The 18,869-nt window shown below is 40.1% G+C and overlaps 2 protein-coding genes across 10 annotated transcripts in view; both read right to left on the bottom strand.

Moving 5' to 3' along the window:
* The window catches only part of DAB1 (DAB adaptor protein 1), a 483,239-nt gene that overhangs the window by 148,086 nt on the left and 316,284 nt on the right, over window positions 1–18,869 (bottom strand). The window lies entirely within an intron of this gene.
* The window catches only part of MYSM1 (Myb like, SWIRM and MPN domains 1), a 476,369-nt gene continuing 461,719 nt past the window's right edge, over window positions 4,220–18,869 (bottom strand). The window contains exon 22 of the mRNA XM_061451113.1: window positions 4,220–4,305. The gene's annotated coding sequence lies outside the window, so the exon portion shown is untranslated. The remainder of the gene's footprint in view (window positions 4,306–18,869) is intronic.

Below are 18,869 nucleotides of genomic sequence, written 5' to 3'. Positions count from 1 at the left end.
CACAACAGTGATCTTAAATATCACCTTATTTTGTAAACAAGAAGCCTCTTTCACCGTAGATTTGCAAGCAAAGGACCTCACAAAATCTGTATTTGTTAACGTTTTAAAACAGCATCCACACTATTTAGTGAAACACATTTAGGGGATATTTTAAGGAATTCTTGCAACTCTTTCTTCAAGCCAATTCCGGTATTATGCAAACCTCCAGACAAGTCCATGAGACCCAACACAAATGCATCTCTGCCTGTCAGCAGGCAGTAGGAGGCAAGAGGATAACCTTCATATGCAGGATCACTACCACACCTAAGATCTACGAACCAGTGATATTAAAATTTGATGAGCTTCTTAATGCCTTTAGACCATTAGATCTTGTATGTAAGTACAAACAATCCAAATCCTTAAAACAAACAATCCTGAAGCTTTACACCGTTGAATATAATCCAGCTCACAACGCGTGAAACTTCTCCTTTGGTGGCAAGTACAGCTCAGACGTTCCCTGAATTAACTTCCAAACTGATAAAGCTTTATCAGCTCAGATGGTAAACAACTACAGGTTATTTGAGACTAAACTTGTCAGAAACTGCAAAAGGGATACAATCCAATTGTTACTGCAAGTAAAGAACACACTTTTCTGGCCACTTCCTGTCAGGCGCTAACAGACATCGGAATCACTAAACAACACATTCACATGAGACATCATATGTTTGTGAATATTTATGCTTCAGAAACTTTGCATTCTCTCCAAACGTAAATGCCACAGTGTAAGTGATCAGTCTTCCCGAGTGCTCTCATTTCTAAAACAAACTAAGACGCTGAGAAATTCATGTTACGGTGACTGTGACTCGTCAATGGATTACTGGCAATTCCAGAGCACGGACAAAGTGTTCCTTGGGAATGGAAAACAGCCTCAGTACAGACAAGCCCACATAGGATGACTGTATAACACTTCACAAATAGTAAGCAGTAAAGGTATAGGCTGGTATCCAGTAGTTCAGTGCTGCACAGAACACAATCTGACATGTTTTAGGTATCAGGATTCCCACATTCAAAGTATATAAATGATAGAAGCAGCATGGTTACATTTCCTGTGGCACTTTGAAAGCCTTGCCTAGTGTATTTCAACTTTTAGAAATCCAGATGCACTTCAATTCTGACAAACTAATTAATGCTGATCTCTACTGAACACAGGAAAATACCTCGGTGCTGATCAAAGATACTCCCCCTAAAAATATTGATTCCATCTGAAGTGACATGCAGTCTAGACAAGCACAAAACACGTGCATTTCCCTTCTAGGGTTACTGATAAAACACAGAGCTGCAAACATCTGCAAAGAACAGGGTTTTTTCTTCCTCCATCACAGATAGTGGCATTAGTTGGAGGTGAAGAAAAAAAGCAATCCCTGATATTAAGGACTGAGGATCAAAGCAACTTGCTTGCATCTGAAAGCCATTCTGAAGTGCACTAAAGGCAGCAAGCACAATTTGTTATACACTTGCACTCTGGTTTGGTGTTTTCTTTTTGTCACTTGCTTGTGATGCTACTTTTATGTGTGAAATATACTTGTTGAAACAAGTCCAGAGAAGGGCCACGAGGATGCTCAGGGGACTGGAGCACCTCCCGTATGAAGACAGGCTGAGAAAGTTGGGGCTGTTCAGCCTGGAGAAGAGAAGGCTGCGTGGAGACCTCAGAGCAGCCTTCCAGTATCTGAAGGGGGCCTATAGGGATGCTGGGGAGGGACTCTTCATTAGGGACTGTAGTGATAGGACAAGGGATAACGGGTTAAAACTTAAACAGGGGAAGTTTAGACTGGATATAAGGAAGAAGTTTTTTCCTGTTAGGGTGGTGAGGCACTGGAATGGGTTGCCCAGGGAGGTTGTGAATGCTCCATCCCTGGCAGTGTTCAAGGCCAGGCTGGACGAAGCCTTGGGTGAGATGGTTTAGTGTGATGATCTTAAGGTCCTTTCCAACCCTAACTATTCTATGATTCTGTGAATCCTTAAGCTCTTCTGATGGGCCTTGGTTTTTTCTTCTATCTGTACACAGTAAGATAGGGACCTTGCTGGCAACGTGTATCTCTGCAGAGATAAACAATATATACAATATAATGGATATACAGTATACGATATAATGGACAAGTGCATTCAGAACTATCTTGAGACAGTAACCCTAGCTCAAAATTATTTATAGCAAAAATGGCTTCTAGAATTTTTCTTTTCTACTACCTGCCAAGTGGATTTATAGTCTACAGATGAAGACTGCCTTTGAGCTACACACCTGCCGCCCCAAGGGTGCCAAGGAAAATTCTAGGACCTCCAGGTGTCTTTCTTTAACAGAGAAGAAGCAGCACTGCTGAAGATGAGGAAGGTAGGATACAAGATGCTGTACATCCTCAGAGAGCCTGAAATTAACAGCTGGCAAAAAACTATTGGGGTCTCCCACAAACTTTGTAGCAACATAAAACGTTCTCATGTAAAAGCCTACAGTGCTAACGAAAACCATAGCGTCTCCTTTTAAATGACTTTTGGTTGTTTCAGAATAACATTACATTGATGCTTCTGGCTTATTTTTTTTCCTGTTCAATTCCTGTTCTGAAAAAAAGGGCAGCTCATATCCTTTCTGAAACTCTTTTATTTCCTCCATCTCCAACATGAAAGCTCACTTTCGGCCTCACTGAGACAAAGCTAGGGCTCTGTCCAAACACACTGCAAAGGCTTACTCCTTTCTTTGTCAAGCTTCTGTCACAATGCATCCCATTTCCTTCCTAACACCCCCTTTCAAAAAGTTTCTCATATCTTTGAACAGAAATGTCTTCTCAGCTGTTAAACAAGAGAGACCCAACAAGCAACACTGTGACATGTGTAGGAGATGAGTAAGCCTTGCCCTTTGAGCAGCACTGAGCTGCTCATGGAATGCAGCCTCAGCCGTTGAAAAGATACCCAACATAAAGAAACTGAGCATAATCAGGTCCTACCACAGCTTGAACCACCAGTAGCAGTTTCATCTAATTAGATGCATAAATATATGTTTCAGTGCCTAGTTTTAAAATGAACATCAGAATCAATATCAATTCAGCGCATATAGATCCAGGGAAGAAAAGAGCAGACAAACTGACATGAGCAAAAGTTACACCAGTTTTCACCACAGCACAGCGCAGCTCCTTGAAATAAAGGAGAAGTAAGGATAACTGCTAGGGAATGACACTATTTTACCTTTTTGCATTTGGCAGCAATTGATACTACAAGAGAGACATTAGATACAGCAAAGAGGCCTTACAGGGGGGGAAAACCACTAAACACATGCTTAAATAACAAGCAAAATAATGTCACTGCTTCAATATGTCACTTTATATATAGACTAGATGGTCTGTATGTGTATATATACAAGCCTGTATCTAATTAAGACAATCTTGAAGTCAAAAAGCAAATATTGGTTAAGCTAAATGCTACAAAAGAAAGAGCTACGATGCAAATCATCATTCAGTTCAATGTAGTTTCTTATATGTAACCACATGGAACAAACAACGCCAAAACAGCTATCCTAGGGCAGCGGAGCTGTACCAATTTACACTGGATCCAGGATCTGTCCCAGTGTATAGTTCCTTCATTCACTTTATTAGATCATGTTTGCCAGCAACTACAAAGTACTAATGGGTGCGTAAAGCTATTCCGTACCTGTTGATTGCCAAGGCAGCTGTGCAACCACAATGAAATGGGAAGAAGTGAAGCAAGGAACCCTACCATTAGAAGTAAACCTGAATCAATACAAAGAAGACTCAAGCACTTGGCACGTATGGCTGAATTCTTACAAAGTATAAATGGTATCAAAGCATGCTTTTAGCACAATACTACCTAGCAATGCTTAAATAAATCAGTTTCTATCTTACCAAATTGCATTCTTTGCATTTATCATAGAATCATAGAATAGTTAGGGTTGGAAAGGACCTTAAGATCGTCCAGTTCCAACCCCCCTGCCATGGGTAAGGACACTTCACACTAAACCATGTTGCCCAAGGCTCTGTCCAGCCTGGCTTTGAACACCACCAGGGATGGAGCATTCAAAACTTCCCTGGGCAACCCATTCCAGTGCCTCACCACCCTCACAGGAAAGAATTTCCTCCTTAGATCCAATCTAAACTTCCCCTGTTTAAGTTTGACCCCATTCCCTCTTGTGCTATCACTACAGTCCCTAATGAAGAGTCCCTCCCCAGCATCCCTATAGGCCCCCCCTTCAGATACTGGAAGGCTGCTATGAGGTCTCCACGCAGCCTCCTCTTCTCCAGGCTGAACAGCCCCAACTTTCTCAGCCTATCAGCTGAATTAGAGCCTATCTAATTGCTCTAATGCAAAACAAAGTCAATCTTCAAGAGGCTGAAGATGAACAAACATAGTGAGGTTCAGAGGAAGTTTGGCTTTCTCTCAAGGAACTACAGAGCTATTTCTGTCTTCTCACTAGGTTCAGTGCTGGTTTACTTTGATGGCTAAGACAGAATCACCAGGCCTGGTAGCGAATATCCAGCTCTTCTTTGTGTTGCTCCTGCTTCTGAGACAACCTGCACAAAGTAACAGTACGGACGCAAGAAGTGGAATTTCCCCAAGATGTTACACTTGCCTGAGTAGCTGTTATTGCCAGGTGCAGCAGCCAGGATATCCATTTACTCACTGCGCAAATTTTAGCGAGCGCGATACAAAAGCGAAGGCAGCCTTATCATTACCTGCTTGTTTTCATTTGGGAAAGCTGCTTCCCCTCACCTCCTTTAAGCATCTACTAACGCCCTTTTTTATTGCAGTTTATCTTGAAAATTAATCATCATAAATTTACAAACATTTCCTCGCCGATCTGTCAGGTCTGTAGTGCTGTTTCATTTATTACAAGGCCGCATGACGCATCGGAGCTCTGTATTTGAACATGACATATTTTCACTTTGTTTTGATACCACATTCGGAAATTGCTCCTATCAATCTTTCCCGGGAGCCAAAACTCAACCGCCTTGTTCACTGAAACATTAAATGCCAAGTCACACAGATGAATAAAAGCACTGGCAAGGTGCAAACATTTGCAGAAGTTTCCCGTTGAAAGGGTCTATAGGAGACAATCCACAGTCAGCAGCAAACCCAATTATTCCTAATCGGTTTGGTCACCAGATCACACTGAGAGTTAAACGATTTCATAAACGGGCTGGTCTTTGAGTAGGATTTTGTAAGTGCTCGCAGTTCCGATCTCCAATAACTACTGCAACTCAGACTCGGCTTATGTATTATTTAAGACCCAGGATTTCCTGCATCGTTCGCTCACAAGGAGTGCAAACCCCAAACAAACAGACCATATACTTACATTCCCCATAATGCATCATTTTCTCTCTAAACAGTGGCAGCAAACAGGCACATCCAATACTGTATTACTTTCTTCTCTCATTCATGACGGTGTCACACACAGGTTCTTTGATTCTGAAAAAGAAGCATTTCCCAGGTTCTAAGGATAGAGGTACCCCAACCAATCCATCATGCTTTGTGTGCTAATGATAGACTCATGCATAAGAGGCACCAGAAGCAGTCAGAGGCAGCAGGCATGAAAAGGAGTGAATCAACTGTCAAGGGTTGTGATCTGAAGGACTGCAAGGCTGTGATTAGAATTTTCAATCAGGACTTCCACAATTCATCACACTACAAGGGAAGGGGGGGAACATATTTCTTCATCAGCCCTTTTGCTATTGGCATAGCAAGTTCTAGGGCATTAAAAAAAGGAAATCTTACACTTACAAGCAGGCACTCTTCAGGGAGTGGAGAGTAAAAGATTTTCTGGCACTGCATGGCTACTACTTCTTGCCTGCATATTCAAAGCTGAAGCAAGATTATTTGCAGCACAGCCTTTTGTTCTGAGAAAGAAAACACTGCTCCTCCTCTCTCTCCTCTTGCAGGGATACTTATATACTTGCAGGTATACTTATATATACTATATAGACACCTGAGCAAGTAACCTGGAAACCTTCGACTGTTGTCTTTAGGGATATGAAATGGAATAAAACCCACCAGGAATCCTTCATCAGACTTTGATAACACACTCTGGCACTTCAGAAAATAAAAAGGCAGAGCTCTTCACAAGGGAAGTATTCTCCTAACCCTTATGAAATCACCTGCAGCACTTGACAGGCTGCATGGAGTCATGTTTTCAGAATGTAAAAGGGACCAGCAGGATGACTGAGTGCATAAGCTCAGAGTAATCAAACACACAGTCTAACTTGGTTTTCCTTACGCTATTTGTTTGCCTTGCTACTACCTCGACTGACTCGCCAAAGAAAAAGTCAATCCCACAACTCAGCAGCCTCAAACAGGCCTTGGAGCTGGGATGGTTCCATAGCTCTGCTATAGCTTCCCTTTGAAGCCACCAGAAAGCCACAAAAGCTCTTCAAGCATTTTGCTGCTTCTTTCCTCCCCACCTATGAAGTATACCAACCCTATCTCTCCGAACACTGATTTCACAAGAACTCGTTCACAAAGAAATGCTGCCTCAGGAAGCAATCCTCCCAGAGATATACCTGCCCAGCACTAGGAACTGGGTATGGAGACTTGAACCAAGTGCCACAAGGGAACAAGGGGTTTGTGCGTGTCAATGTCACTGCGGAGTCTTTGTCCCAAAACCCAGACCCAGGCAGATTAGACATTTATTGAAATATATGAATGAAGCATTATTTCAAAAGGCAATTTTCATGTTAAACGATGAATAATGAACAGTAAAGACAGTTCTTATTTGCATAATTAATGTTTCAGCTATTGATATTCCTTCAGAGGGTCACTAGCATTTTTTCTCCGAGTTAATTAATTAATAAAGCAACCCCTTTTATGTAAGCAATTGTAATCACTTTTAATGCTCAAAGGTATGTAAAGTATCTGTCACTTCTATTTTTATGTTGCAATCCTAATGACACAACGATCGTTTGCATAAATATAAACACTGAATGGGTCCATTTAACTCCTGACTAGAAAGAAATCCTTTGAAATTAAGAGGATAGAAATACGTAAATCACGGCCAAACGTGGCAATAGGAGCAAGAGCACCTTTGGGTTTACATCACAACAATCATATTTTCCTTATCACAAATCACAGCTTTGAGACAATGTACTGCTAATGGTGCAAATCTGTCCTCTCTTTAGCCGAAGACTGCTCTGAGGAGACAGAATAATTTGGGGAAGAATAGATGCTTATGAGGAAACAAATAGGATCTAGAAAACTGTTAGCAAACAAAAAGCCTTCCACACTCAATACTTTACAGGTAATACAGAACTTGTTCTTTTTCCATTAAGAAAAACACAAATAAATCCCACAAACAGAAGCCTGATCCTATAAAAGCCTGCCACAGAAAGACTTAGGGCCTGTGGCAAGTCTTACTCAAGTCAGGTGGGATGGTTACTTTGCTCATCAGCCAGAGCTTACATGCAGCACATAATTCAACCTGGCAAAGTATGTGGTGCTTGAAGCAGGTAGGAAAGCTAAGAGGTTATAGCATCTGTGAAAACTGCTCCCCCTTTCCTCCCTTTAAAGACAGTACCGAGTGACCAGGTTCAGAACAATATTACAAACATCTTGTTCCACAAGCTAGTTTAAAAGCTGCACAGCCTGCTTGTGAGTTATTGTCTCACAAGTCAATCACTACAGATTCGTGTCTGTAAATCTCAGTTTTGCTCCATTCATATTCTATCCAAAACGCCACTGCAAAACCCATTTTAGTGGCCTCTTTCATCATATCTCTCCTTGATGGGGGAGAATGAATACCAGGATTCCCATTTTTATCACATGTAATGCTTTTAAACCACTAATAACTTGTACTCATCCCATTTCTGACCCTCTCTATCTACATCACCACACTTTCCTGCCAAACAAGCATCTTCAAGGGGGGTGGTTCCAGGCTGCCCCCCTAAAGCAGTGCCACACAGTGCTCCAAAGCCAATTCTTTGTTGTTAGAATATCACTTTGAATACATCTTTTTATGGTGTGATTTAATGAAAGAGAAAGGAAGGGATAGAAGATGTCGATATCAAAGAACTGGCATTACTGACAAGTTGATAAACAGAGACCCATCATTCTGGTATTTCAGAAAATTGCTACTGTCTCTACTATCAAGCATTGTAAAATGTAATTTAGGTTTATTTTCTGTGTTATACAGTGCCTAATACCACTGGGGAAAACCAAAGGGTAAGAGGGCCCCAATGCACCTCCACAGCTCTGAGGAATTGGATGGCAATATAGATAATAAATGCTATTATTTGTGTTATGCACTCATCTGCACTATATCAGCTGCTAAAACCTTGCAAATATTCCAGACATCAAGAATCATTTCAACCTGTTTTCAGACTGTAAATCTCAAATCTGACCTCCATCCAAGAGATTATAACAAAATGTGAAATAACCTAAGTATTGCAAGTCATTTCACAGAAAATGGAAATAGATACTGTAGGAAAAACACATTCCAGACTTGAATATTCGTTCTTTCATGTAACCCTTATATCCATATTCTTCCAGGGACCTATTTGATCTCTCTCTCAGCAAGCAGACCTCACAGTATTTGTAGCCACTGCAGATCTTTTTAGCCAGTTGTGCATTTAACTGGTAGTTCTAGCAAATGGTATTCAAAACATACAGGAGTAAGAATTGCAGCCACTAAGGAGATTAGGAATAGAACACTCAGGTAGTCTCTTCTGTATTTCTCAGTAATTACTCACAGCCAAGGAGCATAATAGACATCTGCTTCTTCACTGTCTCACTTCTAAAGGATCGATGTGGTGCAAACAGAAGCACTGCAAGACTTAATAGCAAGTTTTAACTGATTCTTATGAGACAAGTCTCCTCAACAGCTTTCTCCCAGGCCTTTCTCCCACCCTAAATAGATGCTATTAGTGTATATTTGTGTCTTTTTGTCAAAATCATACTTACTAAACACAAAGAACCTAGAGAAGATACAAATGAAATTCTAGATTAACAAAGCCCTGTTAAATCAAGTTAGCAATTTTATCTCCAGGGGTAACAATCTGGCTTGCAGTAGTGGGCTAAATAATGCAGTCCAACACAATAAGAATAGATCTGTATTCAGATGGAATGGACTGTTAGCTCAGAAAAGAGGCAGGAGGGAAAAGAAATGCTGAGGTAGCTGTTTCCTGCCCACAGCACACTTCCTCCATCTTCCAACACTACCATGATCATACATCTATCACCATATCTTGCACATTCCCTATGAAAGAGACAAAACAGCTCTCAAAATCTGTGTCTTATGGGTGTCATCAAAAGAAATACCAATTCATCCGGATGTAGCACATCTAACACACATAAAGGAGAAATCAGTGCCATTAAAAAGTGGGGCTTCTCCTTTGCCATCCAGCCACTGCAAGAGTAAGGGCTGGTTTATCATTTCATACCATAGATACCTTCACTTCCCCAGAGTGCATTTAGCAGCAAGCCTGAAATTCTCCTCTGACCAAGAGACAAGTCGTATTTTCTACCTCTGTAGCTGCACCTTCAGCCATGCAGTGTTCAATGAGACAGCAAAGCATTTCTCTATTGTAAGCACTGAAAGCTTCTCTTCAAGCAGTTCTGTTTCTTTATATGGAGCCACATTTTCATCAAATTCCAGTGCATACATCCGATGAAACTGCTTCAAAACCTCAGGATTTAGGTCAGAAACAGAACAGGAAATGTAGGGTAGGTTATAGTGGGCTTTCTAGGGAATACTCCATTAAAGCAGTTTCTTGATAGGTAAGGTATCTTTCTCGCTGTAAAAGCAATGATTGTTGAGCACAGATTTTCAGTGGGCTCTGGAGGTTTAAAGTCTTAAAAGACCTAATTTCATTCAAAATTATCTGCTTGCTTCCTCTGGCTTTTGTATCTGTACGAGTTCAGATAGAAGACAGAATTGGGCAAAAGAAGTGATGATAAAACATTAGCAAAAGAACTTTGGTTGAATTTTCTACATTGTACAAACACCTTTTCTGTATCTTATAAATGCTGTCAAATCTGCGATAGAATATTTATTATTTTGGCAATCTAAAAAGGAATTTGTCCTTTTTATTTTTTAGATTATAAAGCAGCACTTCAAGGTAAGAAAAAATATTATTGAATGGATGAAGTCCAGCTTTGGAGGGAAGAAATGTAAAATAACATGATTTTTACTGCATCAAATTGGGCAATGAAAACTTCAATGTATCTGTTCCAATCTCAGGTATAGCTATGAATACTTTTAAAACAGAGATATAATATTCCACCAACGTTTTTACTCCGAGTTTCAATTTGTACTCCAAAAAGGATCCATTTTCATAGATATTCATATCACCTGCTCTATTCCAATTAATTTGTTAGCTGACTTGTATTCCAGGTTAAGCAATCTGCAATATCAACATCCTGGATACAGTTTAAAACTTCACAGTTATCTATAACTAACTAGACAGACAACAAAGAATTTCTAACACCCAGCATTGTAATCCCACATCTGGCTTCTTTTGCAACGAAAACCCTGCAAGTGAAAGGATTTCAGGTTCATCCTTCATGCTACCTTTTCAGGACATGCTGAACATCCCAAGCTTCACAAAGTCACTGTGCAGTGTGGATGACAAGACAGAGTCTAGTGGGGTTTTTCTCCTTTCTCAAGATTTCCACTCATATATATGACCTCCACGGTTTAACTGATGACTATTCAGTGCATCAGTTACGAAAAACAGCCATTCTCATTTCCTTTACACTCCTCCTCAAAGAAATAAATCAGTATCTTGACTGATTGAAACACTTAACTGCCAGTCATTCTGCTTTGTCCCTGCGCTGCCTCACCCCAGCCTGCATGAACTCAAGAGATGCAGAGCAGTGATTAAATTGTAACACGGAGCACTGAGAGCAATAACTAAGTGAGCAGTTATAAACAAATAACACAGTTCTTCATAATTCAGTGAAACACATTACTTGATTCTGTGTGTGTTTTGGAAATCCAGTCAAAGCAGCAGTGCTTTTACACTAATGCAATAACATTACTGTTTAATGGTGGAAAGCACAGGAGAGCAATATATGGCCTACAAATAAGAGTAAAATGTGCAAGCTTAACAATACAAGTTATCTCCCTTGTAAGTTACCTAGGCAGTGCTTTTATTATGAGAGATCCATTGCTTCCTGATCTGCAAATTACTTCCTGACTCTATTAACTATAATGGAAGAGATGTATTTTTCAGTCTTATTCTCTGAAAGAAACCAACACCACAATAAATCAGCCTAAGCAGGTGAGTCTAAAGGAAACAAGGCAAAGGTATTTCAAGTATGCAATCACTGACTCCCAATAACTCTAAAGGACTTTTTTGAAGGTGGGAGCAAAGAGATGAAACGATTTAAGTGTAAATTACACAATAATAGGACAATTCTGGAGTATTACCATGCATGTGAGGGATTATTAAAGATCACGTAGGATTTTTCTAGCCTTATTTCAAGCACCTCCAGGGAAACAAATTCTGCAATGCTCTGTAGGAGATAAAGAACAACCTGAGATATTAAAAGACACGGATATAATTCCATGAACTACAAGCTTTCTTTGTAACTCAGATACCTTAAAGTGAACAACACTTCTATCACAGTCCTTGCATTTCATGTTTTTGAAGGATGACATCTCCACTTATTGGCTTAGCATTTGCATATCTTGAATTCTCTTGGATAGTATTACTCCTCTGCAAGAGGAGTATATCTTATTCACATATATTCCCTATCCGTAAATTCCAACACCCCATCCTAAACTCATTCACCCAAGCAAAATGCTTCAGAAATGTATAGCCATTATACATTCAGAAATGTATAGCCATTATGATTTCCCTGAATACAAAAGACAGAGTTGGAGATACTTTTATACGCTCCCGAAAACTGAAGTCAAAAGTCAACACTGGTATTATGTGGCAGAAGATACATCTGCCATATTCTTGCTAGTGACATACCAATTGCTGTGAAATAAGTCACAGCTGAATCACCACAAGGTAGTTTGGTAGCATCACAACTGTGAAACAAGTAAAAGAAGCAAGGCATCTGGATCTGCCCCAGTGCTGTGACTGCACGTACTGCATCCCTCCTCCTGCAGAAGCTCTCAATCGCTTCCCAAGTGTAAGAGTTCATCAAGCTGGTTTCATTTCCTCACACTTCAAATCTTCTTCTTCTCATCAAAACCCAAACACCAGCACAGTTTAAGTTCTGTTCTTTGCAGTCAACAGGAGTCAACAGGACTCTTGGTAGTGAGGACTTCTGCACTCTACACCTCACAGGAGTCATCAGCTGTAATGCTTGCTCTCAAAGTACTCAGTGTCACATGTGCTGAGAGGAGGCAGGAGGCTTCCCCATGATTGTTTCAGTCGGATGATCAGACACAGAGTGTACACAACACACTCTTCCAATGGCCCCTTAAATCTTTGATCTCCAGGTCACATGTTTCACTGAAAAGGATGAACAATTTATTTATGATGCTGCTATGAACAGTAACTTTGCTAAATAATCCCTTAAAACAAGTTACCTATTTAAGTTTTCTCCACTCCGAGCTAAAGCAGGACCCTAAGGTTGCCTGGCACTTCCCACTGTAAGAGTCTCAACTGCTTGCAACTTTGCCAGATTTTTATCTCTTCAGGCTACAATTTTACACATCTATGCCTGCTTCAGGGTGATTTCCAGGACATAAGAGAAGAGGAATGGGTTGAATCACTTCCAAGATTTAGACTGCAGGAAAACCTTGTGTTTTGACCATGTTAAATAATTACTATGAACTTACATTTGAAAAGCTTTCTGAGTTTGAAACCTGGGAGTAAGATTTGGTCTTCGCATTGCTGATGTTTCTCTTGCTAATCCTAAAAAAAAAAAACCCAAACCCCAACAGACCCAACAAAAAAAAAACAAACAACAAAACAAATAAACTAAACCTCTACAAAATTGCAACCCCCAAAATGAAAAGCAAAATTACCTAAAATAAAAAACATCAGATTTTACACTTGTCCAGGGATGACTCCTTTATATGAAACGAGTACACTTTCCTGTACAGTATCACACCCCCTGCAGCCTCCAGAAGGAACCAAAATGTGCATGCACATCCCTACAAGCATCCCTGGAAAATGGGCTTCTCCCTATAGTAACTGCTCTGAACTGAAATTACACAAAGCAGTAGAACCGACAGCAAGAGGTTTCTCTTTCCACTACAGCACCCAGCAAGCTGAGGAATTTGAATGCAGAAGGTACAAATATCAGACCAGAGAAGAGATGAATAGATTTTGATGTGAAGTCTTGTATCACCAGCACCACAAAAGAAGAATTTGTAACTGCTGTTTAATAATGGAGGAGTTGGGATTTTAGTCTGGGAGTCAAGAGGTAAACTCGGCTTCAGTGAGTAGGAAGATTAGAGTGAATGGAGGTCTGTAAGAGAGGTGCTGCATTCAGATAAGGAGCAAGGATGAAAGGAGAGCTAACTCCAGGAAACTAGGATTAAGAACTAACATGAAGAGAATGCATCTCATTTGCCTCTATTTAGGGTCACAAAAATCACAGCAGAAGCTGCTGCCACAGCTATTCCATGAAACCCAGCGGTGTAACCCTGTCCATAGGCAGGACAAAAAAATCTGATCTTGATGATGCCCGTGGATCTCAACACAGTGTGACTCTATTTCCCCCCGCCCAAATCAAAACAGGAGTTGTATTTTACTTACTGTGTTAAAAGCAAGGTCACCCAACCATTACTGCTGTGCCTCCTGTTGAATACTGCAAGCTGAATTATTTCAAACACTTAATTTCATTAGACAAATTTTCTAAGATGACATAAATTAGGGCATATGGTTCATAATATTTTCATTTCCTTTCCCTGTAACCCATTTCACTAGTTTTACACTTCATCAATTTAAGCATTATTGCTAATATGTAACATTTGAACTCTGCCACAAGAGAAAAAAAAGACCTAAATGTCTATTAGAGAGCTATGATGGCCATTTCAGAAAGTAGCGCTACATTTTCTACCTACATTCAAGACGCATGAAAGCAATGAAGTCAGAAGGAAACGCAGAGCTTACAGGCCTACAGTTTCTGTGCAGAGCAAAAGCTTCCTCACTGCTCACTTGGGTACAAGGAAAAACTGAATCCCTGTCTGTAAGACTTACAGCTACACAACAACAGCATTAAACTAGAGTATGAAAGCGTCTGTTTTACTATGGCATAAAACCAAGGGCAAGTGACAATTTTTACATAAACCATATCACATTCCTATACACAACTGAATTAACAATAACATATGAAGATTACCTACTGGCAGGAAGAGCATCTCCGATCAACACCAGAAAAGCTGACTGCTGACATTAGTTAATGTCAGAGAAGCTGTTTTCTACCCAAATCTATGTATGGAAATGTGACAAATCTTTCAAACATCAACAGGTGCCAGAAAATCATGCAAGAACAAAAGAAAAGAAGAAACACGTGGAAAAGCTTCCACAAATACGAAAGAGGCTGAAGTCTCCATTGCAATGCATATGTTTATTAATGCATATTACAATGTCATATGCCTGACCTACAGTCATTGCAAAGGTTTACAGGGGACTATCTTTGTGAGTTTGTGAAATCCACTTCTTCAAAATAAGCAAGATACAACCTGTAGAAGAATTCTTAACACAGGACAGCAACGTATTAGTGTCTTAAAAGCATCGGTGAGCAAACAAAATCAGCACAAGAGGGTATTGATGTCTGATATTTGAATGCTAGAAAGATAAAAGCCTACAAACTACAAAAAGACTGGGCTCTTCAGAAGAAGAATACATAACATATTCATCTACATATACACATGCTCCTGAAGAACTGGGCCAGCAGATAAAACCTTTGATAACACCAAAACTAAAAGGCATCCCACTACAGCCTATTAACAGACCATTACACTGCTTCACAACTGTGTAGTTAAGTATACAATTACTCAGCGACTAGAAACGGAGACCTTAGGCATGAACACATTATACCTACAGCAGCAACTGTTTCTTTTCTGTAAAGAGACTCCTTCCTAAGCTGTTTTTCACATTGCATGTGTGAAGTATTATTTGGTACACTGTAACACAGCTTCTAAGGCTATAACGGCCAAATGCAACAGGCTGCTTTAAGTTTAAAATGGTAACCTTGGAGGTGGAAGGGTCAATAAGACTGATTTCTAGGTGCCAAAAGTCAAGCGTTCCTCTTCCTAAATATGATATATTGTTATGAAACTGTAAAACATATTCTGTTAGTGATTCCTACTTTAATAGAAAAGCTTTTATGTATCACATGTATTACATATGTAACATACATTAAGATCACTTCCCGACGCTTTAAAATAGTCTTTAAAGAAGAGAACAAGCATCCTTGACTCATTCAGGCAAAACGGGCACATACCACAACCAGGCTCCTATGCTCGCAAGCACTCAGTTCTCCTGCACTTAATTCAATGCTCCACAGGTAAGTTAGACCCTCTCCCTCCTGAAGTAGGGATTTACACAGTATTTGCTCCTCAGAATGAGTGACCGTAACTCCTTTAGCTCCAACCTCTTTCCACAGCAATGCTGACATACTGAGGTGCGGCACCGTGATTTATCCGTTTCCTTCTCATATCACTGGGCAGAGATGCATTAAGAATCATTACAAGTTATTGCAAGCATCTCATCAAAATGTTACACTAGAATTCTTAATCTAAAGGAAATTTGGTTTTTAAAAAGAACACTTTGTGAATTCTACTATGAACTGCAAGGTATTTCAGTCTCCCATGTCTAGTTCTCAAGCTTCTATTACAACAATAAAGAATATATGCAACAGATTAATACTTAGAAGAACTTTATTCTTCTACTTGCATCATCCTTATAAATTGGTCTCCTATTAATTAGCTATTTGATCTCAATATACTGGAATCAGCACAAAAAATACATTGTTCTCCATACTGCTCTGCAACATATCTGCTTGTCTTCTGCTAAAAGCTTCTCTTGAAAGCGCTATTATTAATTGTCAAGCATTGGAGCTGTTCCTCCAGACATCATCCCCTATACAGGCAGACAAGATCTTCTCCACTTTCTGCAAGGACAAGCTAAAGTACATCTGAACACACAATTCATTCTATTTAGCACTATGCTCTCGTTAATGCGTCCAATGTAGCCAACTTCTTACAGCAAGCAATTGCTGGAACAATTAGGACTCCCATAAGGACTTAACAAGATTAATATACACTATATCATCATGTCTGCATCTTATCTCTTGCAGTGATACTACAAGGTTAAGGATGCAGTCCAACAGAAGCACATCAGCAATGACCAAAGCCTCTGTTAACACTCTTCTCTAACTCCAGGCTGAACTTTCTTCCCATTTTATTAATGTGAAAACTTGAGAACTATTACAAACTACTACTTCATGATTATAACTTGAAGCTGCTCTTTTTACCTTACACCTGCAATATTCATATCTGAAATGGGAAGGAATCCTCAGGAATCCTGGTTCCAGTTTGTTTGCATACAGAACAGTAACTTTACACTGATCTCTAGACTGATTTTTGGAGAAGTAACCATACATACCCTAATTGCTTAGAAACCAGCACAATTCCTGGGGGTTTCTTGACACCTCCTTCTCCTAACAAATCAAACCCTAGATAGTCTTGGAAAAATCCAGAGTTAAGTCTCTCTCGTGAAAATATATGTCCACATATGAAAAAAAATACAGTCCCTATTATTCACCATAAGAGTACTCCTCTTTAATAAATAGGTAAATTTAAAAACCACTGTGAAGCAGCCAAAGATAATACAACATAGTCTATCACAATGAGGAAAACAAAACAAAACTCAGTTAGTCCATTACAGACATTCAAATTGATACTTGTCATAGCTTAACCCCAGCCAGCAACTAAGTACCACACAGCCACTCAATCACTCACTCGCTCCTCTTCCTCTTCCATCTATCCCGTCCCGTGTCCGTTCCAACCCCCCCCAACAAATAATAGGAGAGAGAGAGAGAGAGAAATAAAACATGAGACAAGTGATGTCCAATGTAATTGTTCACCACACACAAACCAATGCCCAGCCTGTCCCCAAGCACTGACCTGCTGCTCCCAGCCAGCTCCCCCCAGTTTATATACTGGGCATGATGTTCTATGGGATGGAATATCCCTTGGCTAGCTGGGGCCATGCGTCCTGTTTCTGCTCCTGTGTCCCCCCTCACTGGCAGAGCATGAGATGCTGAAAAACCCCTGACTTAGGGTAAGCATTACTGAGCAACAACTGCAACATTGGTGTGCTATCAGCATTGTTCTCATACTAAACCCAAACCACAGCACTGAACCGGCTACTAGAAAGAAATAAACATTATCCAGCTGAAATCAGGACAATATTATAGCTTCTTTACTTATTGTTTATGTGCAAATTATGTACACGCTCCCAGATACTAACACCATGTTCATCAAGATGATTTATTCTTGTGTTACTGGATCCACAAAACAAATGACATTTACCTGTACTATTTTCCTTCTCTGCACTGCACACTTCTTCCCATCTCGACCTAAAAGTTCCATCTAAAAATACTGATTAGCGGAATCAGCCACTCACAGTGTTTCCGGGTCACTTGCAATCTGTTCTTTGAACTAAAGATGCTCTTTGCAATAAAGAACAGAGTTAGTTGCCTACACAGGCTTGAGCAGCATTCTGACATTTGAAACACATGATCCGCTCCCCTGGATTTCTGCTGTCTGGAAAAAGCAAGGCAACTAGAGTTCAGTGACTGGGAATAGGATTCTTCTCACCTAAATTTCAGCTGTCAGGACTGGGCATCTTATAGAAGTTAATGAACTAGGCTTCTTTTACAAAGAACAGTGAGTGACAGAACCATCCCATAGAGAGTCCTCTCCCTGCCATCTCTTCGCCTTATCCAAGAGCCCAACAGAATAAATTATGCAAGAAGGAAACATGAGAAAGGCTACCCTCAAAAGGGATAAACGCAAGTGAGTAACCTGCTGATCAACAGCCCTGCCACAAAGACTGAAGCTGCAAACAGAGCTCCGTTATGAAACCACTCGCTGCTCTTTGTCAAGCCCAAAACTGGGAGTGCTGAAGTCTCAGACCTGTTTTGCAGCTGTGGCAGAGTTATTTTTCCAGTGTTGTTTCGCAGCATAAAGAGGATTTCATGTCCTCTCCAGGACCATCCTGCGCTGAGATCCAGAAACCAAAGCTTGGCACAGTGGGATTCGCTCAATAACAATTCTCACTTTTCTCTGAGGATCTGTGTGCACCAAAATCAATTAGCATTTCCTACACACGTAACATAGCAACAGCGGACAAGCCCTCATTTGATGTAAATCAGTGTAGTTCTTCCCATTGGAAAGAACTTTACCAAATTTCATCAGCTGTAACTCTCACACAGTGCTTTTGAATAGCTCGATCCAGCACTAGGGAGCTAAGGATCATAAAATCTGAGTGCCAGGAACAGTAAGTGGTCAATTCAATTTGTTATCCTCTTTAGGACTTCTCAAAGATTTTATTTCTCTTGTTTACAGAAGGAAGAAAAATGGGCCTGAATATATGAAAACCATCACACGGGGATGGTGGGCGGAAAACTGTCCTGAAGCCATAACGTGAGATTTAATTACTTCAGAACAAAGGAAACCCACCATAAAATAACCTTTATTAAACCCACTGATGTTTCTTTACTGTTTTTAAACTTGAGCAAACTGCCAACACGCTGTGCAAAGCAGCTCTTCCTGTTGATTTGTTTTGTATTAATTATAGTGTAATTAAAAAGGAGGGGGTGCCTTTGTCTCAATCAACTACCAGGTGTACTAAAACAATGAACAGGAGCATTAACATTTTCAGATGATGTTACTGAGGTACATTGGCCAAGTTTAAAAATGTATG

The sequence above is a fragment of the Pezoporus flaviventris genome, unplaced genomic scaffold (assembly GCF_033815535.1).
Source record: "Pezoporus flaviventris isolate CSIRO_AGI_PZ_B2104156 unplaced genomic scaffold, CSIRO_AGI_Pfla_v1 ptg000013l, whole genome shotgun sequence".
In the NCBI taxonomy this organism is placed as follows: Eukaryota; Metazoa; Chordata; class Aves; order Psittaciformes; family Psittacidae; genus Pezoporus; species Pezoporus flaviventris.
Note: the sequence above shows the minus strand (reverse complement) of the source record. Positions and strands in the feature narration are given on the sequence as shown.